General features: G+C 55.7%; 1 pseudogene; it reads left to right on the top strand.

Annotated features, from left to right (window-relative positions):
- LOC143171647 (polyunsaturated fatty acid lipoxygenase ALOX15B-like) overlaps positions 1 to 27,403 on the top strand; it is a 51,169-nt pseudogene that overhangs the window by 3,350 nt on the left and 20,416 nt on the right.

Genomic DNA, 27,403 nt, shown 5'->3' with positions numbered 1-27,403 from the left:
TTCTGGGGGGTGATGGCGCTTCTGAACTGTTTGAAACGTACCCTCCGCTTACGGACTGCAAAGATGCAGAAACTAGCGGTAACGGGGCCCCTCTTTCACCTGAGACGGTGGCGGAAGAGCGACGACCCGGAGAAGAGGAGCGGCTGGTTCCGTTAACCCCTCCGTGGCCAACAGCCCCGCCTCTAGGAGTCTCTTCAGGTGCGTCTACTCCACCACAGGGTGACAGCAAAGAACAGAGTATGGCTGAGACTAATGAGCTCCTGAAGAAGGTAGTGCAACAGTTACAGGACTTAACAATTACAGCCCAGAGGGGAGGGATGGAGCACCTGTCCGGGGCATCAGGGGAATCCCTACCCCCTTGCCTCTCTGGACCACCAGCGACGGTTCAGCCCAGACGCTGGAGTGAAGTGGCTAGAGACGCTATGCTGGACGGGCAGTGGCAAGCGGTATCCAGCTTGGGGGCGAGTGCTTTTCCTGTGCTGCAAGAGAATAATGGCAATAAGTGGGCACCTCACGATTGGAAAATCCTACAGCAAGCAAAAAACACTGTGTCCCAGTATGGGATAAAATCAGAAGCTTCACGTCAAATTGTAATCTGGATTTTTTCGGCTGACCTGATGTGCCCTGCTGACTGCCAAAACCTTATGAGGCTTTTATTGTCACCTACGCAGTATTTGTTGTGGGGGTCGGAATGGTCACGGCGGGCGGCAAGTGCTGCGGCACAGCATCAAACGCAGGGGGATCCCCTCTATGGGATTACCGCGGAAATGATAACGGGGACGGGAAGGTTTAATGATATTAATGCTCAGTTGGTTTTTCCTATTGCTTTGTTGCAGTTGTCTGCCAAACTGGCGCTAGACGCCTTTTTAGCCTTACCCGGTTCGTCCACTCCATCTTTTAGTTCTGTACAGCAAGGTGCCACTGAAGCGTATAGTCATTTTGTCGATTGCTTGTGGGGGGCGATACGTGGAAAAAAAAAAAAAAAACAAAATCAAAAAACCAACAAAAACCAAAAACAAAGAGTGCCTACGGTGTGTACCGTGAGTATTGTGTCAGTGTTACCATTGTGATAAGAAGTGGTGGGCCCGGTGCACGCGCGCACAAAGGTGATCTGAAACTTGCTATCTGAAAGAAATAGTGCTGTATAGAATATTAATAACCACTGGACACGAAATACAGTTCACGAAACTGCCAAATTGATTATTGTTTGTATAAAAAAAAAAAAACAAAAACAAACAAACAAAAAAAAAAACCACAAAAAAACCCAAAAAACAAAAAAAAACAAAAAAAAAAAACCAAAAAAACCCAAACCAACAAAAAAAAAAAAAAAAAGGCAATTTGCCTAGAAGAGAAAATGTTGAGCCAGGCAGATGTGATCGTAATTGGGCTAATCTTAATAATCCCAGGGTCGGCAACTATACATCGCATTAACCCAAGGGAAAATATGTGGGTAACCTGGGCAAATAAAACAGGACAGCCCGCGTTTTGCCTTTCCCTCGCCTCAGCAACTGAGCCGTTTAGGACTTGTTTGTTAGGTATGCCTGGATATAAGGAAGGTGACTTTGCCAGGTTCAGTACTGGCAGTTGTACTAATGTGACTGCAACTAGCAACTGTAGTGCTAACTTGATAAAAGGATTAAATCACTCGCTACCCTGGAATCCCCAGGAGTTGGAACTATTAGGGTCGATGCGAGTTGGAAATACATCTAAAAATTGGACTCAGACATGTTTTATATTTGGGGGACCCCTACAGACGGGTATCCACTTCTACCAGGCAAGAAATTGGACAGGGTGGACTAATGTCACCTCTCACGCATCTTACTACAAGTATCAGGATGCGGGCGATTTTTGTGGTACCAATGACAGTGGTAATAGCTATGCTTTAGGAGCGGCTGGAGCGGAAACAAAGGGAGGAATAGGGATCTGGAACAATGGTACCCCAAAGGCGTTGCCCCCACAGGTATTTTTAATATGTGGGGACAGGGCCTGGCAGGGTATCCCAGCAAATGCTGTAGGAGGGCCATGCTACTTAGGAAAATTGACCCTGCTGGCTCCGGGACAAAATTGGTGGAAAACCATAACAAGAAAAGGGCAACAACAAAGACGAAAAAGAGCCGCCACGGGTCTTTCCCCAGACTGTCGTGATGACGTAATTCTGCCTAGCGACACCGAAAAGGTCTTCCTTTCACTATTTGTACCAGGCGCTGCAGCTGCAAGGGCCCTAAATGAGGTAGGGAAATTAGCTTGTTGGGCTAAAAAGCAGGCTGATGTGACAACAGAGCTTATTGAAAAATTACTTGCAGATCAGGATACCTTCCATCATGCGATTTTACAGAATAGAGCTGCTATTGACTTTCTGTTACTAGCACAAGGACATGGGTGTGAGGATTTTGAAGGGATGTGTTGTATGAATCTGTCTGACCATGGGGAGTCAATCCACAAACAGCTACAATGGTTAAAGGACCACACCAAGAATATTCAACAAGATCACGGGTTATTCGATACCTGGCTTAAGAATATATTTGGGGAACTGCCATCTTGGATAATAAGTTTAATAAAAGAAAGCTTACGCATTTTAATTGTTATATTAGTAATAAGTATATGCTCTTGTATAATTTTTAGCTGTGTGAAGAAAGCAATTATGAAAATTGTTAATCAAGTCTGGGTTGCTCAAAAACAAGAAGGGGGAATTGTGGAGGAGTGGCTGGTACAGCAGGGGCACGATCTAGTATCCATGAGCAACCCATGTTTTTAACAGTAGCAGGGATATGCTGACAAAGACGGCTGGTGACCTTGACCATCCTTCCCTGAGCAGAAGAAGGAGCCTCACTACGTGATGAACAACAACAGCGGAACAACACCCGGGATAAGGAGGAGGCAGAGATCGGCGGGACCAGCCGGCAGCTACCGATGAGAAGGGTGTTGTGAACGCGTGGACAGCTGTGATTAACCAATTACAGGTTGTTATGAAGAGCGTGTCCGAAGGTGTTGTGAGTGCGTGGACAGCTGTGATTAACCAATTATAGGTTGTTATGAAGAGCGTGCCCAGCCACCCCATCCGTTCCGATGAATGATGGGGGAGTGACCGGGGAGAAAGACCCCCTGGCTGCTGCGTTTGCAGACTTGCGGGTATCAGACAGCTCCTCCTCGTGGCTGGTTAAAAGGACTAGCCAAGCTAAGAGGGATATGTGTAATAGTATTTATATGCATTTTTGTTTTGTGTACCCTGTTTGTTGCAATGTATACGAAAAATGATTGAAAGATCGGTTTCAGCAGTGTTTCTAGTAAAACAAAAAGGGGGAGATGTGGGAATGGGAGTCTCACTAACGGACATTCCTGAGTTTGATTTTAATGAGCAAACACTGCACCACCTGGCATGACAAGGCACTTAAGCAGTAAATAACGGAGAAAGGAATGTGCAGTTGAAAGGAGAAAAACAAGATAAAGACCATGAAGGCATTTCGCATGATCAGAAAGAACGGGCCAATCTGCTAGAGCATAGATGCGCGTGAACACAAGGCTGTAACCTATCTGCAAGCGGCAGGTAGCGCGTGTCCATAGTAGTTAACTATATAAGCCCTGTTATAAGTGTAAATAAAGGAGAATGACCATACTCATATTGAGATCTGTCATTACTCCGGAATCGCAACTCCCGCTCCGTCGTCGACACTGAACAAAGGGAAACTCCGACACCACCCCAGCTCCTTAGGAGGTCCCCAATCGTCTCCAACCTCCTGGTTTCCACCACCAGCTCCTCGTCCCCCACTTCCACTTCAACACGTTGGCCCAGAGCATCCTCATCAACCCTGGTGGCGTCATTGACAAGGTAAGCACTGGGAGCACTGGGATGTACTGGGAGTGCTGGGGGGCACTGGGGGAGCACAGAAGGCCCTGGGGGACACTAGAGAACATGGAGGGACAGAGGGCTGGGGAGCACTGGGGACAGTGGGGTATACTGGGAATACTGGGGAGGCACTGGGGGCACTAGCAAGCATGAATTGGGGGGGCTGGGGGGTTAATGGGAGCACTTAGGGGGGCATACTGGGGGCACTGGGGGGAGTACTTGGAGTACTCGTGCCCTGGAAGCACTCGGGACCACTGGGTTATACTGGGAGCACTGGGGGACACTGGGGAGCACAGAGGGCCCTGGGGGCACTAGAGAGCATGGGGCGAGGGGGCTGGGGAGCACTGGGGACAGTGGCATATACTGGGAGCACCGAGGAGCCATGGGGCAGCCGGGGGTTGGAGGGGGGGAAAGGCACCTTCTGCCCTGAGCACCCATGGGTGACCCCTCCCCACCAGGGCTCGGGGGTTACCTGCGAGGGGATGCTGCTGATCATCCAGCAGGGCTTGGAGAAGGCCACCTACACCTCCCTCTGCCTCCCTGATGACATGTGGCACCGCGGCGTGGTGCACCTCCCCAGCTACCACTACCGGGATGACGCAATGAGCCTCTGGGAAGCCATCGAGAGATGGGACAAGGGATTAGGTGGCAGCTGGTGGTGGTCCCATGGGTGCTCCATGACCTCATGGTCACCTCACCCCATGGTAGCTTCATCTCCCTGGGCAGGACCTCCTCGGGTACTGCATCCCCACACCCATGGGTCCCATGGGGTGTCCCCAGGGGTGGTGGGGGGACAAGGACAGGTCCCTGATGCTCTTTGCTGTCCCCCCACCCAACCCCAGGTATCCCCTCCTCACTGCGGACGGTGGCGGAGCTCAGCAAGTTCCTCACCATGGCGGTGTTCACCTGCTCGGCACAGCACGCAGCCATCAACAATGGGCAGGTGGGACAGGGGACCTCTGACCCCTCTGCACCCAAAAGATGTCCCCAACTGTCCCCGTTCCACGCTGGAGAGATGTTCCCCTCTGTGCGCAGGAGGGATGTCCCCATCCTGAGCCAGGGGAGGTGTCCGTGTTCCCACCTCTCTTCGTGCTTGAGGGATGTCCCCATCCATCCTGGAGGGACATCCCCACCCCAGCTCAGGAGAAGCTCCATGCCAGAAGTATGTCCCCATCCATTCCCCCCTCCATGCCAGAGGGATGTCCCCAGCCCACCGCATGAGAATGTCCCCATCCCACCTGTCCCCATGCCAGAGGGATGTCCTCTGCTGACAGTGGCCTCTCACCCTGCAGTGTGACCTGGGCGCCTTCCTCCCCAACGCCCCGTCCTCCATGCGCCACCCGCCACCAGCAGAGAAGGGCAAGGCCTTCCTCCAACACTTCCTCACCACCGTCCCTGAGGTGGACACCACCGCCAACATCCTGGTGGCCCTCATCCTCCTCAGCTCATGCCTCAGTGACGTGGTGAGTCTGGCCCCACCATCACCATGCCCTCCCCAAAACGGTGGCTCTGTGGGGCTGAGGAATCCCAGGAGATGCCCCACAAGGGCATGGGTGCACATCACCACCTTGGGTATCCCCAAGCCCAGGGTGGTGGCCACCATCGCTCTACAGCTACCACGGGGCCAGAGACCCCCAGATGGCTTGAGACACCTCAGTCAAGTGCTTGAACCTGATGGGTCCCCATCCCTGTCTCCCAGATACTCCCGGGACAGTACCTGGAGGAGCGGTTCACAGAGGTGGAACCCCACTGGCTCATCAGGGCCTTCCAAGGGCAGCTGGAGGAGATCCAGGACTGCATCGAGGAGAGGAACCACTGGGCCAAGCTGAGATACAACTACATGAACCCCCTGAAGACCGAGAACAGCATCTCCGAGTGCCCCCGCACCCCCAGAACCCCACACCTGGCCACCCCCAGCACTCATCACCTGCGCACCCAGCACACCCACCACCCAGCACCTGGATGCCCCCAGCACCCACCAGCCCCCCAGCACCCAGCACCCCCTGCCCTGCTTCTCACCCCCAGCCCCTCAATAAATGCCAGCTGTCAATCAAACCCTCTCTGATGGGGGGCGGCTGAAAACCTGAGGACCCCCCCCAACACCTCCCCAGAGCCCCCCACCCAGAGAGGGAGTTGGGGGGGCAACTGGGAGACATGATGGGGTGCCCAGTGCTCCCACTGCCCCTCAGTGCTCCCCAGTCTTCCCGGTGCTCCCAGTGCCCCCAGTGCCCCCAGTGTTCCCCAGTTTCCCCCCTGCTCCCAGTGCCCCCCACTGCTCCCCAGTGCTCCCAGTACCCCTCAGTGTACCCCACTCTCCCCAGTGCTCCCAGTGCCCCTCGCGGCTCCCCTGTGCTCCTCAGTCCCCCCATTGCCCCTCAGTGCTCCCCACTCTCCCCAGCGCTCCCAGTGCCCCTCACTCTCCCCAGTGCCCCCCAGCACTCCCCAGTGCTCCCAGTGTCCCCCGTGCTCTCCAGTCTCCCCAGTGCCCCTCAGTGTTCCCAGAACTCCTCCCAGGCATCTCCAGAAGCATTTTGGTTTCTTCTGGAGACTGGGGAATTCCCTGGCAGCGGCCCCCGACTCTTCTGACATAACTACTGGGACAGCAGTGTGTGTGTTGGGGGAAAGTCCATGCCCAGTAGCTCCGTGGGAATTCTCCCAGGCATCCCCAGGGGTGTGTTGGCCTCCTCTGGAGACAGGTGAAGCCCTGGGGAGCAGCCCTAGACCCCTGCAAGGCAGCTCCCCAAGGCGTTTTATCCGTGTTGGGAGAAGGACCATGCTCCACAGCTCCTTCGGACTCCTCCCAGGCAGTTTAGGAATGTTCTGGCCTCCCCTGGAGACAGCTGAATTTTGCAGGTAGCACTCCAGGGAAGCCACCCGAGGAATTTTGTGTATGTTGGAGGCATGTCCATGCTCTGTCCCTTGCTGGGACTCCTCCCAGGCAGCTTGGGTGTGTTTTGTCCTTCCCTGGAGATGGCTGAAGTCCAGTGTAGGAGCTGCCTATGACTCCTAGGCGGTTACCTGAAGAGTTTTGTCCATGTTGGAGGCAGGTCCATGCCCTGTAGCTCCCTGGAACTCCCCTCAGGCATCTCCGGGAGCATTTTGGCTTCTTCTGGAGACAGGAGAATTCCCAGGTAGCAGCCCCAGACTCTTCTAAGGTAACTACCCAAAGAGCATTGTGTATGTTGGGGGAAAGTCCGTACCTGGTAGCTCCCCAGGATGTTCAAGGCTTCGGTGTAAACCCCCGAGTACGAACGGAGGAGGGGAGAAAGGGTCTTCAGAGGCTGCAGTCATGAACGGTTTTCTTCCCAGGGGCTCTGGTGCTTTTTGGGCAGAAAACTCTCCCTGAAGCTCTTCCTCCTGAAAGGGCTGTTATGCTCTGTACCTCCTGCTTCCTTTTGGATCATTCTTACAAAAACAATTGTGGTTGGGCTTTTTTGGGGGTGTTTTTTCCCTTCTCTAGGATGTGAAATGCCTCTGTTTTGGAGGAAAGCAACCCTTTCCCTCCTCATGAGGAGCTGGGGAGGCTGTTGGGGATGGGGTGGAACACGGGGAGCCCGCACCTTCCTTTCTGGGAGACCCTCAAATGGAAGCGGCCAGAGCTGGCAGCCCCACCGAGTCCTTAGCATCCAACAGACGGAATGGACCATGGTGCTGCCAGCCCTGTGGCTCCCACCACATTGCCCCCGCCCCCCCAGCTGCTTCAGCCATTCATCCTCCCCAAAACCTTCTACCTCCGAGGTAGGGACCGACCCCAATCCCTGCAGCCTGGGGACACTCTCTGGGGAAGGAGTGGAGGTCACCAGCTCTCCCACGCAGGTCTGCAGGTGGCTCCGTGTGGCGGCTGCTTTGACCCCCACGTCATCTGCATGGAGGGGAGAAACGCCGACCTGCCTCCGCCGGCCACCTTCGCGCTCGGCCACGGCGGCGCTTCTCCACCAGGTACTGCCCTGTGGGTGTCCCACCCCCTCAGCCTCGGAAGCCCCCAGCACCCCCCAGGGCCAACAGTAGCTCATCCTGACCTGCAACCATCACGCAGAGCGGTGGTCCCAGCCGCCCCGGTGCTGCTGCCCTCCCTCCGCAGCTGCCACCACGTCGCCGGGTAGATCACACAGCTCAGCCTCTCCAGCACGACCACCCCCTGCGGGAGCACCTCAGGGCAGTGCCATCCCCCAAGGAACGGAGGTCCCCATGGACATTAGCAGCCCCCTGGGCAGTAACATCCCATCAGGCATCAATGACCCCATGGATGGTGGCACCACCCTGGGCGGTGACATCACCCATGGCAGTGATGAGCCCATAGCAACATAATATAGTAGTTTTGATGGGACCTTTCCTCTTGTTTTTTTTCCATTACAAGCCAGTTCTCTGGAACCGCTCCGTGCCTGCCTGGGAGGTGGGGGGGAGCACAGGGGGCACCGGGAAACGGCACCCAAGAGCTGCAAAAGCCCCCCTGAGCCCCAGATCAGAGCCGGCGAGCCCCGAAGGGCAACCAAGCCATCCCCAGGGCCGTGTCACCGCCAGCGGGGCAGGCAATGGCAGGAGGGACTCCCCTGTCCCCTTCCCCAGGGGAAGGAGCCCTTTGGTGGGGGAGCCAGGACAGACGGGTCCCTGCAGGAATCACGGACATGGTCCCACGCAGAAAGCAGCACTGACGCCTCTCAGGGACATGACAACAAGGGCTGCAGTGCCTCCATCTTGAAAGCAACCACTGGGGACAGGGCTCGATGCAAAGCCCTTCAAACCGTCAAGATGCCCTTCCTCGGGTCCCACTGCACTCAGCTCCAGAGCCCGGCTTTGCCTCACTGCCGCAGCAAAATAACCCCAGATCACCCCAAGAATGCCGAGGGAGGGAGCTGCCAGCAAAAATGCAAAAAGTATTTGCAACCGCAGCAGCTCATGCAAGGTAGAGCCCTGCACCACAGCAGCAGGTGTTTCTTTTCATGCTCCGATAGTGTAGCAGTTGGGATGAACTTCCGAGGGCTTTTCTTGGTGGAGATGGGCAACGTTCACACGCTGCCTGGCATTTCTCCACCACCCAAGTCCTGCTGGCAGAGGTGACATGCGTGGTCTGCAGGATGATGACGCAAGTGGGGAGGAGCACACAGCCCCTGTTAGCTCTCCCACGAGGGTGCAGCCTCAGCGCAGAGAAGGGAACAGAATGGGACCCCCTCCCAAAGCATTTTAAAAAGCACAGTTGCCCAATGTAAGCCAGGCCATGCTTGCAGGAGCACACGGGGAACAAATGCGTTTAGGGGAGGTGGGTTCAAGGGTGGGGCCGTGGGGGAGAGGACGGGTTGGCTTTGATGAAGCCTGTCACTCCCGGGCAGCTTTCCACGGACGGCAGCTCTTGCTTGGCTGATGCTCGCACGCCGTGATGCCAAAAATCACGTGACATGCCATTAAAATAACAAACATGCCCTGCCCCAGCCTGCAAGGGCCTGTGCCCACGGGCCTGGTGGAGGTTTGGGGCGCACCGGTGGGCTGAGGCTGGGAGAAGTTGTGGCAGCAGTGGGCAGCTCTAACCCGGTATTTCAGCATGCCAGGCAAAACCCCACTGTGCCAGGAGATAAGCCCCCAAAACACACCGTTTCCCCTGCACAGGGCTCCTGGCCCAGCTCTGAACTCCTGTGGGAGACACAGGGCCCAGGCAGGTGCCACCCTCTGGGACATCCCCAGCTGTCATTCATACGCTGCCCCCAGCCCTGGAGGGGGACAATTTCAGACATACAATTTCAGGTGCAGTTGCTGATGGAGATGCCATTGAAGATGCAGATGCCACTGCAAGGGCCACTGGAGATGCAGATGCCACGTCAGACAGCACTTCAGATGAAGATGCCATTGCAGATGCAAGTACCGTTACAGACACCATTGCGGATGGAGATGCCGTTGAAGATTCGGGCATTGATGCCACTGGAGATGGCATTGCAGATGCAGATACCACTGCAGATGGCCTTGCAGATGCAAGTACAATTTCAGATGCAATTGCCTTTAGAGCTGCTCTTGAAGATGCTGAAGCCATGGCAGACCCCCAGTTCAGATGCAGGTACTCCCTGTACCTTCAGTGGTGTGTCCATCACTACCTGTATGTGTAATGGCATCTCTCTCTGTAATGGTTCCCCTCTCAGGAACGAGATCGGTGTCTGTGTCTGTATCTATAGGTGTAATGGAATGTGCACTCGTGTCTGTGGCTGGTCTTGTGGCTGTAGTTGTATGTGTAATTCTGTCCGTATCTATGAGCGCACCTGCAATTGCATGTGTAATGGTGCCTGTGGCTGTACTTGTATCTGTAATGGCAGGTTTATCGTGTCTGTATCTGCCCTTGTATCTGCCGTTGCATCTGCAATTGAATCGGGATCTTCCTCACGGTATTGCTGTCTGTGGCTGTAGCTGAAAAGGCATTGTCAAAGCTATCTGCAACGGCAGCTGCATCTGCAATGCCATCTGCAGCTGCAAAGGCATCTGCATCTGCAATGGCATTTGTAATGCTATGGGTGTCTGCAGTGGCCTCTGCATCTTCATTGGTACCTGCAGCTGCAATGGCATCTGCCTCTCCTATTGTGTCTGCACCTGACTTTGCATCAGCAATGGCCTCTGCTGTGGTTTCTACAGTCGTATGTGCAGCTGCAGCAGTATCTGCATCAGAAATGGCGTCTGCAGCTGCAGCAGTATCTGCAACGGCATCTGCATCTGCACTGGTATTGGCTTTGGCGTCTGCATCTGCATAATTATCAGGAATGGTATGTGCATCAGAATCAGCATTGCTACCTGCATCTGCAGGGGTAGCTGCAATGGTACCTGCATCTCCAAATTGGTCTACGTCTGCAGTGGCATCAGCATCTCCACTGGGATCTCCATCTGCAATCTATGCTGACCTGCAACGCTCTCTGCAATCGTATTTGCCCCTGGAATGACATCTGCAACGGCACCTGCATCCGTAATGGTATATGCGTGGGGGTGTGAAATGCAATAGCATCTGCAATATCCTCTGCATCTGCTCCGGTCCCTGCATCTGCACTGCTATCTGCCACGGCATCTGCACGAGTCATGGTATCTGCATCTGCTATGATGTCAGCATCTGAAATGGCATCAGTAACGCCACCTGCAGTGGTGTATGCAATGGTATTTGAGAGTGAAGTGGTATCTGCAATGGGATCTGCAATGACACCTGCAAGGGCATCAGCATCTGCAATGCTATTAGGAATGGATCATCCATCTGCAAAGGTATCTGCAGTGGCATCTGCATCTCCAGCGGTATCTCCATCTCCAGTAGTACGTCCACCTGCAATGCTCTCTATTGGTATTTGCATCTGAAGAGAGGTGTGGGGTTTTCCCTCAGATGGCCAAAACCAAATGATTGGAAAACACAGGATGGGTTGCAATGCCTGTCAGGTCATAATAAATTAATAGAAGGTCGAGAGAAAGAGAGGTGCTGCGATGACAGATGGTGAATTTCACAACCTGCCTCATACCCAGAGGCTCAAGCTCCGCACACTCCATGCTCCTGTGTGGCAGGTGGCTTTCTGCAGCAATGCTGCTCATCAGGCAGTGTTAAAGACATCAATGCCCGACTCTCCTCCAGCACGAGCTGCCCACTGAGCCAAAGCACCCGGAGGACAGGGGCAGCGAGGCCACTGGTACGGCCGAGGCTGCCCGCGGGCTGTCGGGGCCTCCTGGGGGGAGCTGGTAGTTTCCTCGAATTACTTGGAAGAGTGAAGCAATTTGCGACAGGTGCACTTTTGAGACAGGCATTTCTGCTCTAATGAGAGTAACCGAAATTAGCCACTCCCTTACTGTTCACAGTCCCATTCTACACACAGACCCCTTCAGCAGCAAAGCTGGCTGCAGACTCCTGCGCTCCCACTGCCTGCGCTCGTAGGGGCATCAGGCCCAGGCGCTTCTTTGGGAGCCCCCTGAGCAAACCCAGAAAGTGGATGAACGTGTCAAAGACGCTGCACCTCACCCATTAAACAAAGAGAGAGATGGCTCAGGGAGACACCACGGCCAGCAGCAGTGTTTGCCGCATCCAAGTGTCCTCCTCCCAACCCCACAGAGCTGCTCGGCGCTGCCAGAATCTCCTATTTCCCCCAACCTGCTGCTTGTACGGACCAGACGTGGTGGTTCCACTGCATCTCCTGAAAGAAAGCAGGGGAGCAAGAGTGCAGAGGCGAGGGGAGAGAGGTCCCCATGGAGTGGAGTCCTTGGAATTAAATGCCTTTTGCAGAGGTTTCTCACGTCAGGACAGGCCAGGAAAACAGAAGAAATACGGAGTGGGAAGACTCCGGCAGGCAACATCTCAAAGGGGCTGAGCTCTGCCTGCTAGCCAGTTGTACTACCTCTCCGGACAGCAGTAACAAGAGCAGCAGCAACATCAGCTCCCGAAGACAGGCAATTTACAGAGCATAGTCTCTTCTCAGCAGATACAAGCATAACCCTGACACCTCGCCTACCCTAAGCAGCCCCCTCCTGCGCCACTCCTGGGAGAGGAGCAAGCTCTGGGCCGGGTGGGGGGCTGGAGGGAAGCTGGTGACACTGGCCAGGAGGTGAGGACCAGCTCCCCCAGGGGCACAGTGCCCCCAGGGGCCCCAGACCAGCACGGCCCCAATCCTGTGGCTGTGGTCCTCCAGGGCATGGCCAGGCTGCAATGCCTCCTTGTGCCACCCTACCTCGGTGGGAGGTGAGAGGTCCCCAGGCACTCCCTGTGCATGGAGGGCTGGGGGACCCAGGCTCTTGGGGTGCTGGGACCTAGAGATAGGGCTGTGGGACGTTCCCTGCTCTGGGAGCAGAACAGGCACTCTGGGTGTCTCGCTCGCATGTGGCTGTCCCTATTGCTGCTCTCAAAAGGCCAGGCAGAAATCCCTCCAGAGGCCAGGACCAACCCCACCTGAACTGCAGTGTCCTGCCCGATTGCCGACAGGTTTTCCTGCCTTCCCAGATTGCCCTGTCCCCGCCACCCCAAGCCCCAAGGAGCAGAGACGGGTAAGGGCTTTGTGGCAAGGATGGAGTGGTGAGGGGGGAAGTTTGCTCATCCAAGGGTTGAAGGCGCTGGGACATGTGGGGCTTCCCCACCCGTTGGACTCCATGGCGAAGGGTGAGGGGCAGAGCACAGCTGGAGCCAGAGGAGCACAGCTGGAGCTGGGGCTGCCTGACTCCTCGGGGGATGGAGGGCGGGAAGGGTGTGGGGAGGGATGTCCCTGACTTTCCTGGGAATGCTGTCTGAGACCCCAGCCAGAACTAGGGCCATGCCTCCCCACCACCTCTTGCTTAAACTTCTTCCCTCTCATTACAGCTGCTTCTTGCGACCAACTGGTTCCCAAGGCTGGGCCTGGCCAGAGGAGGGAGGAGACTTGGGCCTGGCCTATTTTGGCTCATCAGGCTGGAGAATGACATCTTGAGCTGCATCACGAGGGCAGGCCTGGAGAGAGGGAGGATACTGGCACAAAGAGCTTGGAGAGATGTTTGAGCTCAAGCTCTCCAGGCAAGCCTAAATGAAGCCCTGCCTCTGGAGACTCTGCTTCCCAGACCACCATGGGATGGCAGGGGATCCTCTGCTGACACGCTCTCATGGACAGATGTCCCCACCGCAGACATATACAGCTCCTCCAGGGGTGTGCTGCCATAGGAGGCAGAGGCAGGCGCTCGGCAGGAGTTGGGCTTGAGGAATGGTTCCTCTCCCCAAGGTGATATGCCAGCCAAGGAACGTTCTCCAACGGCACTGGACAGACCATGGAGGCAAACTGCACGTGGCCAGCCTTAGCATTGACCTCAGCGTGGGCTGAATCGCAGACCTCCTGGCGCTGAAGTCTCCTTGAGGGATAGCTGCTGCAGGGAACGTGCCTTCCCACGCTTTACCCTCAGCACTTCCCAGAGGGACCGTTTCCTCACTGGGCTCTAGTAACACAGTGAGCGCTGAGTGCTGACCAGGGCTGCCCTTCCCCCAGGGCCTCCCTCACCTCCCTGTGCCTCAGGCTGTAGACAAGGGGGTTGTCCAAAGGCATCATGGTGTAGAAGAAGAAGTCCACTTTGTTGAGCTGCCTCAGTGGGTCTGTTCTGGGCAGCAGGTAGACGAGGATGCGGGTGCCACAAACAACAGTGATGACGGTGAGGTTGGAGGGTGACGTGACCCTGACCAGAAGACCTTTGAAGACCCAGAGGTCACCAATCTGTGCTGTGCTGCAGCGCAGCACAGCCTGACCGTCAGGCCTGAGCTGTCCTGCACGGATCTCCTGGCTGCAGAATAAATTCAGCCACCTCATTGCACCAGAGGAGCCTGCAGGCAGGGCAGGCACCTCAGCTCCCAGGATGCTGCGGGGGAGGGACTACAGTTCCCAGCATGCTGTGGGGCCACGTCCTCCTTCCTCTTCATCTGGTGAGGGTCATGTACAAATCTTCCCGCTGTCCCTTCATGTCCCTCCCCAGGTCAACTCCAGGTCAGCCTTGGCTTTCCTAGCCCTATCCCTCACCATCAGACAGCACCTCTCGACTTCTCCTGGGTCACCTCCCTCTGTCCCCACCTCTTGCATCTACCTTTCCGTGCCTGAGCTCAGTGAGGAGCTCCTCACTCATCCATGCCGGGCTCCTGCTGCCTTTGCTTGATTTCCTCCTTGTCGGGAGGGACCTTTCTTGAGCTTGGAGGAGGTGGTCCGTGAATATCAAGTAGCTCTCCAGGACCCCTCTTCTCTCCAAGGCCATAGCCCATGGGATTCTTCCAAACAGATCTCTGACAAGGTTGAAATCTGCTGTCCTGGAAACCAGGGCTGTGGTCCTGCTCTTTGCCCTGCTCCCTCCCCTCTGCATCCTCAACTCCACCATCTCATGGTCACTGCAGCCAAGGCTGCCGCTGACTGTCAAATGCCTAAGCAGTTCTGCCTTGTTCACCAGTGCCAGGTCCAGCAGAGCACCTCTCCTTCTTGGCCCCTCCATCCCCCGTGCCAGGAAATGCCCTCTAGAAATCTCCTAGATTGCTTGAGCCCTGCTGGATTGTCCTTCCAGCAGGTACCAGGGTGGTTCAGGTCCCCCATGAGGACCAGGGCCTGTGAACGTGAGGCTTCTCTCACTTGCCTGAAGAAGGCCTCATCTACATCTTCCTCCTGAACAGGAGGTCTCTAGCAGATACCTGCTAAGACGGCACCCACGTTGGTCTGCCTGCTGATCCTGACCCATAAGCTGGCTCCTGTCCCACCCTGAGCAGGAGGCAAGTCCACCTCCTCGCCTTCCCAGACGGTCCTTCCTGAAGAGCCCGTGTCCCTCCACCGCAGCCCTCCCGCGGTGCCATCTACCCACCACACCTCTGTGGTCCCAGTGTGGTCCCAGCCCAGTAATCACACACAGACTTCTGGCCCTGCTGCTGGTTCTCCACGCTGCGTGCATGAGCGTGCAGGCACTTCAGGGAGGCACGAGCTGTGCTGGTTTCCCGGGAAGAGCGCGAGAGCCTCCTCTGCCGTGCTGCCTGTGTGTTGGGATGTGCAGGAGTGGGGCTGCACGTGTTCGAGCTGTGGGGCAGGTGTGGACTTTATTCCCTCCTGCCCCTAAGAGCAGTTCTGGGATCACACATGGGGTGTGTCTAATCCCTTTAGACGGATCCATCATCAGGCACAGGCCAGTCAGTCCAGCTGGGAACAGCCCCAGAGCTCTTTAGTTTGTATTTAGAGGTGGATCTCGGCAGCTGAGAAGCCTCCCAGCCCCTTGGCTAACAGCCACCGCTCCCGGCACCTTCCCCTCTGCTGCGGTACCAGCATCTAGTGCTAGGGAGGAAGAAAGAGAAGTGTGTGATTGTAAATGAGAAAGCAGAGAAATCCTGCAGGCGTAGCTCAGGCCACCTGTGATGGGATCTGCTTGCAAGGAGGGCTCCAGGTGTCTGGGAAGTGGGAGAGGCCCCTGATGCCCAAGCCCATGAGAAGGTCCCAGGTGCAGGTGATGAGCCTGGGGCTGAGTCAGGTTGGGCCAAGACCTTGAGTGTCCCATATAGGTGTCCCCCCTCGGGGCAAGGTGTCTTGGCCCAGGACTCTGCAAGGGAAGCACACGCTCTCTGGCTTGGAAGCGGGAAAGGCAGCCATCAGAGGGAGGATCCCTCTGTCTTCAGCCAGGACTTTCACAGCCCACGTGGAAAGGCCGTTCTGGGTGCCCAGGCAGTCCCCTTTGGGTGTCAGGGAGGTGCAGCCCAAAGCCAGCCTCCAGAACCTGCTTCTGTCTCGCGAGGGGTGTCAGAGAAATGCCCTCTTTCCCCCAGGGCTGCCCTCGGTGGAGGGATGGGCCTTGCAGCCGGGGGAAGCACCATCCCTCTTTGGAGATAGTTACCAGGGGAGCTGCCTCTGCTGCTCTTGATGCCGCCTGTTGTTCTCAGCGACGTGCTTGAATATGTTCCTCCGTGCTTGATGCGGCTCCAGCCTTCTGAGGACCTGGACCGCTCGTGGGGAAAGGTGGCTGCAACAACAGGGAAACATCATCCCTCGGCCTCTGCCGGAGATCCCTTCTGCCTCTCGCCTTGTCCAGCCCCTGCCCCCACCCGGTCCCGCGTGTACCCACCCTTTCACCCTGTGGTGAGTTTTGGGCCTTGGCTGTGGGGGTACCCCAGGTCATGCCCGTGTTAGGAGACATCAGGGGGTGTCCCATGCAACTCAGGACGCAGCGACGGGGGTCCTGGACATGTCTGCGGGGTCACGGCTGCTCGACTGCCCCAGGCTGTGGCCAGAGCTGGCACACACTTACTCAGGATGGAGTCTCTCCAGCTGGGCTGCTGCTGCCATCTCCTCTGCTGGGAGAGGGTTTTCAGCCTTCCTCCACCTCTCGTTGGCCTCCTTTCTCCTGGGCTGGGCTGGAGGGTGGGGAGTCCAAGTGCCTCCAGTGCCGAGTGCCTGCCGAGGAGGAGACGCTCTCAGCGGACCAGATGGGAAACAGAGGTGCTGTTTCCCAGAGGACCTCTTGAAAGGAGCCTGCAGCAGGACTGAGAGCCGGGAGACTCAGCACCGCGTGCCCGTCATCACGGCTGACGGCTACTTTTGCCCCTCGGATCCTGCTGCCAATCTCTCCCTCACCAGGATGAGCAGGCAACCCCCTGCCCTGCAGCTGGGTGTCAGTCCTGCTCCCACCCCCTGGAGACCTGCTGCCCTGGGTGCCCCGACAGCGAGGGTCGCTGCTGCTCTCAGCGCTCTCAATCGCTGCCCGTACCTGGGGCGGCTGTCGGTCCTCCCCTGCAGACCAGGCTTCCCACGCCGCCCATTCTGCCTTGGCTTGCTGTCGCCGCTCTTGCCACTGGGTCTTCACTTGCTCCCACTCTGCAGACAGCTGCGAGACCTCCTGGAGGGGATGGAAACGCAGCAGCAGGCAGGATTAGTCTCAGCTCCTGGAGGGGCTTCCTTCGGGCCTGACCCGCGTTGGTGCCCCTTGCCTCAGCCAGGTCGGTCGGCAGCGCTTTGCCCCTAACAGATCAGGGGCCGCGGAGTCATGCCAGGCTCCTCAACTCATGGCAAACACAGCTGAGTGACCAAAGACCTCCGCTGTCAACGACCTAGAAAGGACTCATACATTTTCCATAGCCCCTGGCCAGGATAAAGTGTTTCCTGACAACCCAGGGGGCAGTAACAGGCGGGAAGGGTGTGCAGCACCTTCCTTTTTGTGAAGGAGGTGACAAACAGGTTACAATGAACGCACGCCAAGGGATGCTTTCAGGATGGCTCTCTGCACAAAGAGGCTTTTGCCGAGTCTCAGACAGCACGGTAGTTACAGCAAGGTAGAGCACGTACCTGCAACGCTCTCTTGCAGCCCTCGGAGGACGGGAGTGCAGCGGTGGGCCTGGCGGGAAGAGCTGGCTCCCGCCTGCCTGCCTCTTTCGTCCTGGGGGAGCTGCCTGGACATGGGGGGAGCACACTGCAAAGAGACACCAGGAGGAGTCGGCATGAGCACGGGGCAGTTTGGTCTCCCGTTTTTGACTGGTATCAAAGCTCCCCAGGCTGGCAGAAGCAGCGGGGGCCGGGGGGGCCGTTTCCCATGGCAAGGAGGAGCCTTTCCTTAGCCCCATCGGGTGGATGGCAGAGGACTGCACCTCAGGTCTGTTGCAAGGGCAAGGGAAGTGATGTGGGGTGCACTCAACATCTGCCGTCTTCCCCACTAAGAGGCCTGCGGTGGGGCAAACAAGCTCATAAAAACGGTGGGGCATGTGTCAGGGACCTTCCCGAGTCCCTACAGCCGGAACATCCAAAGGGGATGTCTCTCCTACATGGGTGCAAGGATCCCTTTCATCCCTTCCCACAAGGGTCTCACCTGGCAGAAGTCTTCTTCCCCGTGTCTTGCTGCCTGGTGCCTGGCCCCTGGCTTGGCAGCACGGGGAGGGAAAACTTCACCCGCCTCTGCGGGTGAAGCTCCTGCTTGTCAGGACACCCGTCTGTACCTGGGAAAGGAGGAAGCTCTTCAGAGCAGCCCCGTGGGGCGTGCGTTTTAACTGGGCTGTGGTCCCCCAGCGTGGGGCAGGGCCCCGCCTGGACAGCAGGGACCCGTTCCCGTACCTCTTCTGGTCCTGTGCTTTTCTGCAGCCTTCTTGTGCCAGGTGGAGAAAGCCTTGGCCTCCGATCTGCTGAACAGAATGAACTGAAACCTGGAAAGCAAATGGTGACACAGGCTTGAAGAAGGGTCAGCCCCTACCCTCTGCAGCTTCCCAGCGCTAATCCTCCTGACTGTCGTGCAAGGCATGGCATCCCTTTTCCTTTGTGGCCATGCACAGGTTTTACTGGCAATCTCCCCCAACACCAGAAAATGTAGCTTCAAGTCCTCCCCGTGTGCAGTTGGTTCTCTCTGATGGGAATGATGGCAGGCTGGGCGTGAGAAACACGATCACGATGCCCAGTCACTCCAGGAGAATACACGCGTAGCCCCAGCTCAGCATTAGTTAACCAGAAACCAGTCACTTCAGGATTGATCCCTGACTCGATGCTGAGTGTGGAGCCCTGACAACGTGCACTGCTGAGCAGGAGCTGGGAAGCCGCCCGCTCGGTTGGTGGAGGGCTGCAGAGGAAACGCACTCACCTCGGGAACGCGTGGGCAGGAGCAGCCTGCATCCCCCGAGCGGTGGTCGCTCCACCGCAGATGGCTGCACCTGGCATCCACAGCCTCTGCAAAGTGACACAGAGCTGTTAGAGGGTTTCCAAGGCAGTTTCCTCTTGGCTCCCAAAGGAAGCAGACCTGTCTCCCGCTCACCCTTCGATAGGCTTCCCAAAGACATTGAAGCAGCCTTCAAAACCTGAGCAACTTACAGTGTGAAGCAGCGCAATGCGGCTGGCCTTGCTCTCCAGCCCTGTGACGCAGTCGTAATAAAACCGCATGCACAGGACATCGTCTTTGCAGGACAGAACGCCAATGTCCTTGAAGGCGAAGGCGAGGCGCTGCCTGTTCCTCAGTTGGAAAGAGTACAAGAGTATGGTCTCTTGCACACAGTCCTTCACCACGTGCTGCGGGAAGGAGGTGGCTCGCGATAGCCACTTGTAGTTCAGTGGCTTGATCTTGACATCGCCTGTAAGGAGAAGGAACATCGTCACTGCCAGCAGCAGGCCAAATTTCCATGTAAGATTCATAACAAAACGCCATAGAAAAGGTCGTTTCTAGAAACGGCTCTTGGGGAGTGGTTTGTCTGGGGGGAGCTCAAGCCGTCCCCCGACCTTTGGAGGCAATTCTCTACTTCTCCCAGCCCTTTCCAAAGAGCAGAGAGCAGGCACCCCGCCCTCAGACATGGAGGGGGAAAGTGGAGGGTGGCCGCTGCCTTCTCACCGGGGATAACCACTGTGGGGAACGCGAGCTCCTGCAGACATAACGCATCAATGTCCAGCCGGAAGACGGGTCTTCGAACCACATACACCTCTTCTTCGCCGTGGAATCGCTCTTGGACCATAGCGAAGGTCCCGAGTCCTGTGACCAGGACACCCTGCCCAGGAAAAAGACAAAAAGGCTGATGAGTGAGTACTTTGGAGACGGGAAAAGTGAAGGCTTTGGAAAAGGCCCACGTTCTCCATTTCTTTTCTTCCCCTCCTCAAAATACTTGCTAACATCCCTTGGCTAGAGAAGATCCCAGGCATTTCCAGCACAGGGAATACCTATGGGACTGATCCCCAGGGATTGTCCTTGGCACGGGCCCAGCATAATCCCCGGTCTCTCTGCTTGGTCTCTCCACTCTGACCATAGCAAAGGGTGAAGCCCTATCGTGTGCCGAATGCTTTCTCAGGCTAGATCGGGACTAGTCTCTCTCGTGGTTGACCAAGAAGCAGCTGTGGGCGCACGGGGTTGTCTCGGTGTGCTGCCGCAATGCTCAGGGAGGGATCACTCCCCAGCGTCCAGGCTCTCCAGGGCAAAGGAGGACCAAGATGCCAGCCCACCTTGTCCAGCTTCAGCTGTCCCAGGATGTACGCAGACACAGCATCCCAGATAGCCACAACCTCTGGAAAGCAAGGGAGAGAGGTGTCAGGCTGCGGGCCAGCCAGCTCACAGCCTCTCGGCAAGCTCCTCGCCCAGGGAGTGACAGATGCAGGTGTCCACAAACAGCTGCGGAGCTGGGCTGTGCCCCAGTTTCAGGCTGCCAGCCTTCCTCTGCTCCCGGGGCAGGGCTGGAGCAGAAATGGGGATGTGGGAAGGGCTCAGGACCAGGGCTGTGGCCACCTAACCCCCACAAAGGGATGGCACCCCAGAGCCCAGGACATGATCTGCCAGCCTGGTGGCACAAGAGGATCCCGTGGGAAGGCGCAGAGGTTCTCCCAAAGTAGTCTACTTCAAGGTAAAGGGCTGATTTACAGCAGAGGCATTTCCAGCCGGCTCGTGAGAGCCCTGTGGGAGCTGAAGGATGCCCCAGCCCCGGGGACGCAGGACCCTTTTTCATCCCAGAGCCAGAATCCCAAGAGGTACCAGCTCCCAGGGAAAGCTGGCCCCGCATGGTCCCCCTCGCGAGGGGACCGAGCCATTCCCACGGGAGCCTTGGGGCTCAGGGCAGCCCCAGCACCATGACCCGGGAGTCCTGGTTGCCGCACTGTTCCCCGAGCCCGGTGGGACCCTCAGGCAGGGCTCTCGCGGTAGCCCCCAGCCCTGTCCAGCCACCCCCACAGCCCGGCAGCTGCAGCTTTTGACAGTGGGCAGCCCCGGTGCAACCCCTCGAGAAGGAGCTCCCGAAACCCTTACCCCTGGTGGAGAGCTGCAGGAGCGTGGGGAACAAGCTGCTCAGCTCCAGGCTGACGGCCACGGTGCAGCAGCCCTCCATCGCGCTTGCTGCTTGCCCTCGGCTCAGGGAAAGGGATGCTCTTCGCAGCTCCTTGCCCAAAACTCCTCTCCAACGTGCCCCTGCTCTGCCTGTCAGGAAGGGTCCTGCCTGTCAGCGAGGGTCCCCCAGAGCAGCCCCGCTGCCTCCCGACCCGCTCCTGGCTGTGGAGCAGAGCAGCTCTGAAGGGCAGCAGTGGGGAGCCCCTGAGCAGTGCCCAGCAGCGCCCAGGCCTCGCCGGGAAGTGCCGGCACTGCCGCAGTGCTGGGGAGACCTCCCTGTGATGTGGGGTATCCCCCTGTGACAGCAGCCCGCATCATTTGAAGGTGCATTATGACACCAGCAGGGAGGCGGCACAAGTGGGGAGAGAGGAGATAGATTTCCCCTCTTGTCCTGGGAAACAGTCATCCCCTCTCTCCCCAGTCCTTTTCCAAAAACCCCGCCTGCCCCCTGCCCCAACATGTCTCTGCTACTGGGACCCCGTCTGGGCAGCTGGGCTTTGGGGGTTGGCTGCGGTTGGGCAGTTACAAGAGATGGGATCGAAGGCCTGTGGGATGCAACAGACCCTCCAGCGTGCACAAACGCTCTCTGCTGCGTCACTTGCGTGGTAGGAGTAGGATGGGCTTTATTGCACTGGTTTTGGCTGGGATGGAGTTAATTTTCTCTGTAGCAGCCCATGTGGTGCCGTGTGTTGGATTTGCGACCAAAACAGTCCTGATAACACATCGATGTTTGAGCTATCGCTCAACACTGCTTGCACAGCATCAAGGCCTCCTCTGTTTCTCACGCTGACCCACCAGCAACGAGGCTGGGGGTGGGCAAGAAGTTGGGAGGGGACACAGCCGGGGCAGCTGGCCCCAACAAACCAAAGGGATATCCCACACCACATGACGTCGCGCTCAGCAATAAAAGTGGGGGAAAGAAGGAACAAGGCGTGTGTGGGGTGTACGTTCAAGGCTATGGCGTTTGTCTTTCCAAGTTACTGTTATGCCTGATGAAGCCCTGATCATAATGAATAGCAAAAGGTTCAGTTGCCCTAAATTTTGGCATCTGCTGTCATTTCAACTGGCCAAAGGAATTTCCCAACAACCTCCAAGAAGATGCCCCCAAATGTTGTCCGCTCTCTCAGAGTTGCTCCAGTAGAGCTTGCAGTTACCTGCACATATCTTGGACCATCTCTAGTACCTCACATGCCACCAGGTGTTTGTGTCTGAGCAGCTCACTGTGCCCTCCCTCTCCACTGAGACAAGGAGCTCACATGCAGGTGGCCATTTTGTGCACACCTGAACTGAGGCAAGAGGACTCCCACCTCCTTTGATGGATTTGTGGGTTTGTGGTGTGCATGGGAGGGAGCCAAGTCCCTTTCTGGCCCCAGGGCTGAAAACACAGGAGGAGGTGCCGCCGTTGACTCGGCTGAATCCCTTGCCTCTGCAGGGGTACAGGAGATCCCTCCCTGGCCCTGTCTGGGTGTCCTGCCTAACGATGGGACAAGGAAAAGCAATTCTCATGCCCGGTTTTTTTCCTGAGGTGAGAAATGACACTGCTGGAAAGAGGTCTCTCTCCCCAGCTGAGGGAGGGAACGTCAGTGATTCCTTCAGCCTGTTTCACAGCAGGTTCCCCTGGAGCCCCAGGGCCACCTGAAGGGAGCCCAGAGGTGGGGAGAAAAAGTGATGCCTTGGGCTGGTCCTCTGCTGCTGAGCTGGGCTGGGCTCCTGGGATGGAGGGAGCTCCTGGCAACTGGGCAGCGCTGCAGAGAGACAGCTCTGCCCAGGAGCAGCTCCTCTGCAAAGCGCAGCAGGGCTGAGGGCCCTGCTTGCAGGCACCGAGGGGAGAGGAGCAAGGCAGGGAGAGGTTAAAGGCAGCGTGGAGTAGGAGGGTGCTGAGACCTGACTGGGGGAGAAATGTTGCAACCACAGAACTAGCTGAAGCTGGCAGGTGCAAGCAGCATGAAGAAGAATAGGACCAAGGAAACAATTCCGAGAGAATGAGGTAACTTCAGAAGGCGGCCAGCCCAGCAACCAAGAAAACCAACAAGAAATCAAGAGACCACCGACCAGGCTTAAGTGATTGGACTTGGGGATGGGATGATGGGTGGTACGTTCCGGGAAATCTGTCTGTAAGGGTATAATTGGGGTCTGCGATCAGCACTAGGGGTCCCTCCTTGGAGGCACCCAGCTCGTGCTGCTCTGCATGGCGGATAAATAAACCCTTATTTCCCCAGCAGATTGGCGACTCGTCTTCTGCGAGCAGGAGCCTAGGGCCGAGCCCTGTGAGGTGGCACCTGCATAATTCCTACCATGGCCTAGGTGGCGGCTGCGTAATTCCTGAAACAACAAGCCAGGTGCCTGCTTCTGCCCTATCACCTCCCATTCCACCCATGACATCGCAAGCAGCTGCACAAGCCAGGGGCTGGCCCCCGGCCTCACACCTCCTCAACCACCTATGACATCACAAGCGTCTGCAAAAGCCAGGAGCTTACTCCTGCCCTAATAGCTACACCTGCCATTGACACCAGAAGCAGCTGTACAAGCCAGCTGCCTCCTCCTGCCCTATCACAGATGCAGGTCAATATGACAACACAAGCACCTCCACAAGCCCTCTAACTACTCAAACACATGTGACATCGCAAGGACCTGCGGAAGCCACCTACATAGTCCTGCCCTAACAGCTACTCGGCCACCTGTGACATCACAAGGACCTGCACAAGCCAGCTGCATGCCCCTGCCCTACCAGCTCCTCGGCCATCAGTGACAACATAAGCAGCAGCACAAGCCAGGTCCCGCTCCTGCCCTGTAACGTCTTCAGGGACTTAGGACGTCACAGGCAGCGACACAAGCCAGGGGCCTGCTCCTGCCCTAAGAGCACAGAGCCACCATTGACGTGACAAGCTCCTCAGAAGCCAGGTGCCCTTTCATACCCAGTCAGTTACTTAGCTACCAGTGACATCAGAAGGAGCTGTAAAAGCCAGGTCCTCCTCCTGCACTACCACCTACTCAGACACCTATGACATCACAAGCACCTGCACAGCAGGAGCGTCCTCACTTCCAACACCCTGGCTTTTTCACCATCTCCCCGTGCTCTCCTCTCTCCCAGGCACCTCTCTCACCCACTCCATGACCTCCCAATGCCCCTGTCTGTCTTTGTGTTGGTGTGGCACGTTACCTCGGAAGCATTGTCCCAGCCAGGTCACCCGCACCTCCTTCTCCCTCTGCTGTCATCGTGACTGTCCCAGCTGTCTGATGTGCTTTTTGACCTCAGGCGCCCTCTCGTCCTGCCTCCCTTCTGCTGTTAAGTCCTGTTCCTGCAAGAGAAGTGACAACCAGTTGGTGTCCCCTCTGTGGCACCTTACCTGCATCTTCCTGCGCTGGACAGCTGGTGGGAACTGTCACCATCAGCCTCAGCAATGCGTGAAGTCTTCTCCTGGCACAGGAACAGCTCTGGGTGTGCTTGGTGCGTACCATGCTTCCTGAAGGAGAACGGCAACGCTCAGAACGACTCCTGGGCAACGTTCTGCTGCGAGAGCTGATTGGAAGGCAGGTTTGCCGCACGTCCCGAGCCTGGTCCAGGGTTCTCCCTGTCCCCCAGCTCGGCCACGGGTCCCACATCTGCCTCCTTCCAGCAGAATTTTGGAAAGCCCGTTCCCAGCTGTGAGCGCCAGCCCAAGGGCACGGGGCAGAAACAGCTCCCACCCCCGAGGGCCCCAGCCCCCAGCTGGCCTCTGTCCCCACACTACTAACACTTCCAAACAGGCTCTCCCTCTAACTGAATTATCTTCCGTTTGAAGAAAAGAAACACTATGCTTCCAGGTTAAGTAGGCTAAGACGGTTAGAGGGAGATTTGGGCTTCAATTCCAGAACAAAAGAATTTCCATTACACAATCTCAGCCACCACCTCCACGACCGTCTTGTCAGTGACCCACAAATGCTGCGCTGTAAAACATCTAATAACGGCTAATAAAAAGAATCCTCTCCTCCCCAAATCTTTGTTTCCCTCATAGCCTCAGACTACCGCAGTAATAATCATACCATTATTCTGTAATTACCACCCATCTGAAACCCCTCCAAAGCATCATTCCCTGACCTGACTGACAGCACTGTTGGTAAGGGAGAACCACCACTAACCACGCACCCACCCGTTAGTCCTTTTGCAGCAAGGCCTCTGTGACCAAGCACGTCTACACAGATACCTCTGCCTGATAGGAGACGACCACGTCCTCTGTAAATCTTTGAAAAGAACAGTACACTGAAGGAAAACTGTTCATATCAACTGTAAATGACATGTTTCTGCTGTCAAAGGTTGTAACGCTTTTGAGTATCTTCGCCATCCTCATCTTCTTTGTCTTCACTCTCTTCTGATGACACTAGAACTCCCGTACCTCAACAGAACGTTAACCTGTTCAAGTACTCTTGCAAAGCATATAAAATCCAAAATGCCCTACACAGATGCCTGCAGGTTTTGCTATTACCCTCACGTTAACGACACAATCAGTCCTGCCAAACCTACAGCCTGCAAAACCGGAAGACGATCAGCACACAGGCTCATATGGATCGAACTTGTTCTGTCCTTGCCAAAACCGCTGGCGACTTGTCATCAGCCTCAGTGACTAACAGCAGGCAAGACTCATCTGGCTTAGCTCTGACGCAGCTCCGAGGAAAATGGCTATTTCAGAAAGTCACGTCTTGTTGTCTTGGGAAAGTGTTTCAAGGAAATGTTTTTAATACTCTAGAGTGGTAAGTCTAAGCATGGTAATCTCACTCCACGTCCTAGCTCTGCCACAGATAAAACCTACCTGCTCATTAAAATGGATTAAGTGTTATTCCTTGGAAAGCACTACCATTCTTTTTCTTTTTTTGTCTCTTCACCAAAAGGGCGGCACTTCTTTCCTAAAGCAAGACGAGTTACGTGGGGTATAGAGACAGCCCATGGAAAACTGAGCAATGAGTCTGTGATCACTGCCATCCCCATTCCTTGGCACTCCAACACTCCTAGCACACTCCTGTCCTTGCTGCGGTCAAGTCATGCAGGCTGTGCGACATGTTGTCATGGTTTAACATCAGTCGGCAACTAAGCACCACGCAGCCACTCACTCACTGCCCCCCCCCCCCCCCCGTTGGGATGGGGGAGAGAATGGGAAGAGTACAAGTGAGAAAAACTTGTGGGTTGAGATAAAAACAGTTTAATAATTGAAATAAAATGATGATAATAATAATATGATAATAATAATAATACACAAAAAAAGTGATGCACAGTACAGTTGCTCACCACCCACCGACCGATGCCCAGCCAGTCCCTGAGCAGTGGCCCCCCCCCGGCCAGCTTTCCCCAGTTTAGGTACTGAGCACGACGTCATATGGTATGGAATGTTTCTTTGGCCAGTTTGGCTGTGCCCCCTCCCAGCTTCTTGTGCACCTCCAGCCTTCTCAGTCCGCAGAGCATGGGAAGCTGAAAAGTCCTTGGCTAGTGTAAGCACTACTTAGCAACAACTAAAACATCGGTGCGTTATCAACTTTGTTCTCATCCTAAATCTAAAACACAGCATTGTACCAGCTACTAGGAAGGAAATTAACTCTGTCCCTGCCGAAACCAGGGCAATATCCACCCCTTATTCTATACCATCTACGTCACGCTCATCTCACATTTTCCAGTACATTTTCGTTAATCACCAACCCCTTTTTTTCTATATATAAATATATATATACACACACACACAGAGATATCATTCCCTTAGTTTATGGGCCATCCCTCTAAAACGTTCGGTGAGTTCATTTAGTCCATGACTTCGGGCTCCATCTTTCAGGGCAGGAAAAATGGAGATGGTGTGCGGTGTTGGATTGTTTCATGTTGAAGTCAGTTCTGGTACCATCATCACTGTGCTTTGCTTGGTTTCACTGAAGTTATTCTTCATTAGTCTGGGTGATTCTTATTGTAATAACATTAGTGTGGCATATAATATTATTAGTATTATTAGTATATCTGTGTATTATTAGTATAACTATTATAACTATAATTCATACTTAACATCAGATAATTCAGATCATTGGCTATTCTCACCCAAAATCAAATCCCCTTGAGGTACACATCGGACTTCCCCATCCTCCCGCATCACCCACCAAGTGCACCCAGGTCCTTGAGCAAAAGCAATCCCACGGATGGGTTTCCCTTTCCCCGAGGCAGGAATAACCCAAACTGTCTTCCCCAACATATTTTTTATGTGCACTACAGGGACTTTATTCCCATCTACAGTACGTAAAAGTTCTGACTGGGCAGGGCCTGCTCGATTGGCAGATCCCTGAGTGTTGACTAACCATGTGGCCTTTGCTAAATGCGTATCCCAA

The sequence above is a fragment of the Aptenodytes patagonicus genome, chromosome 29 (assembly GCF_965638725.1).
Source record: "Aptenodytes patagonicus chromosome 29, bAptPat1.pri.cur, whole genome shotgun sequence".
Taxonomy (NCBI): Eukaryota; Metazoa; Chordata; class Aves; order Sphenisciformes; family Spheniscidae; genus Aptenodytes; species Aptenodytes patagonicus.
The sequence above is the reverse complement of the archived record's forward strand: the minus strand, read 5'-3'. Positions and strand labels throughout refer to the sequence as shown.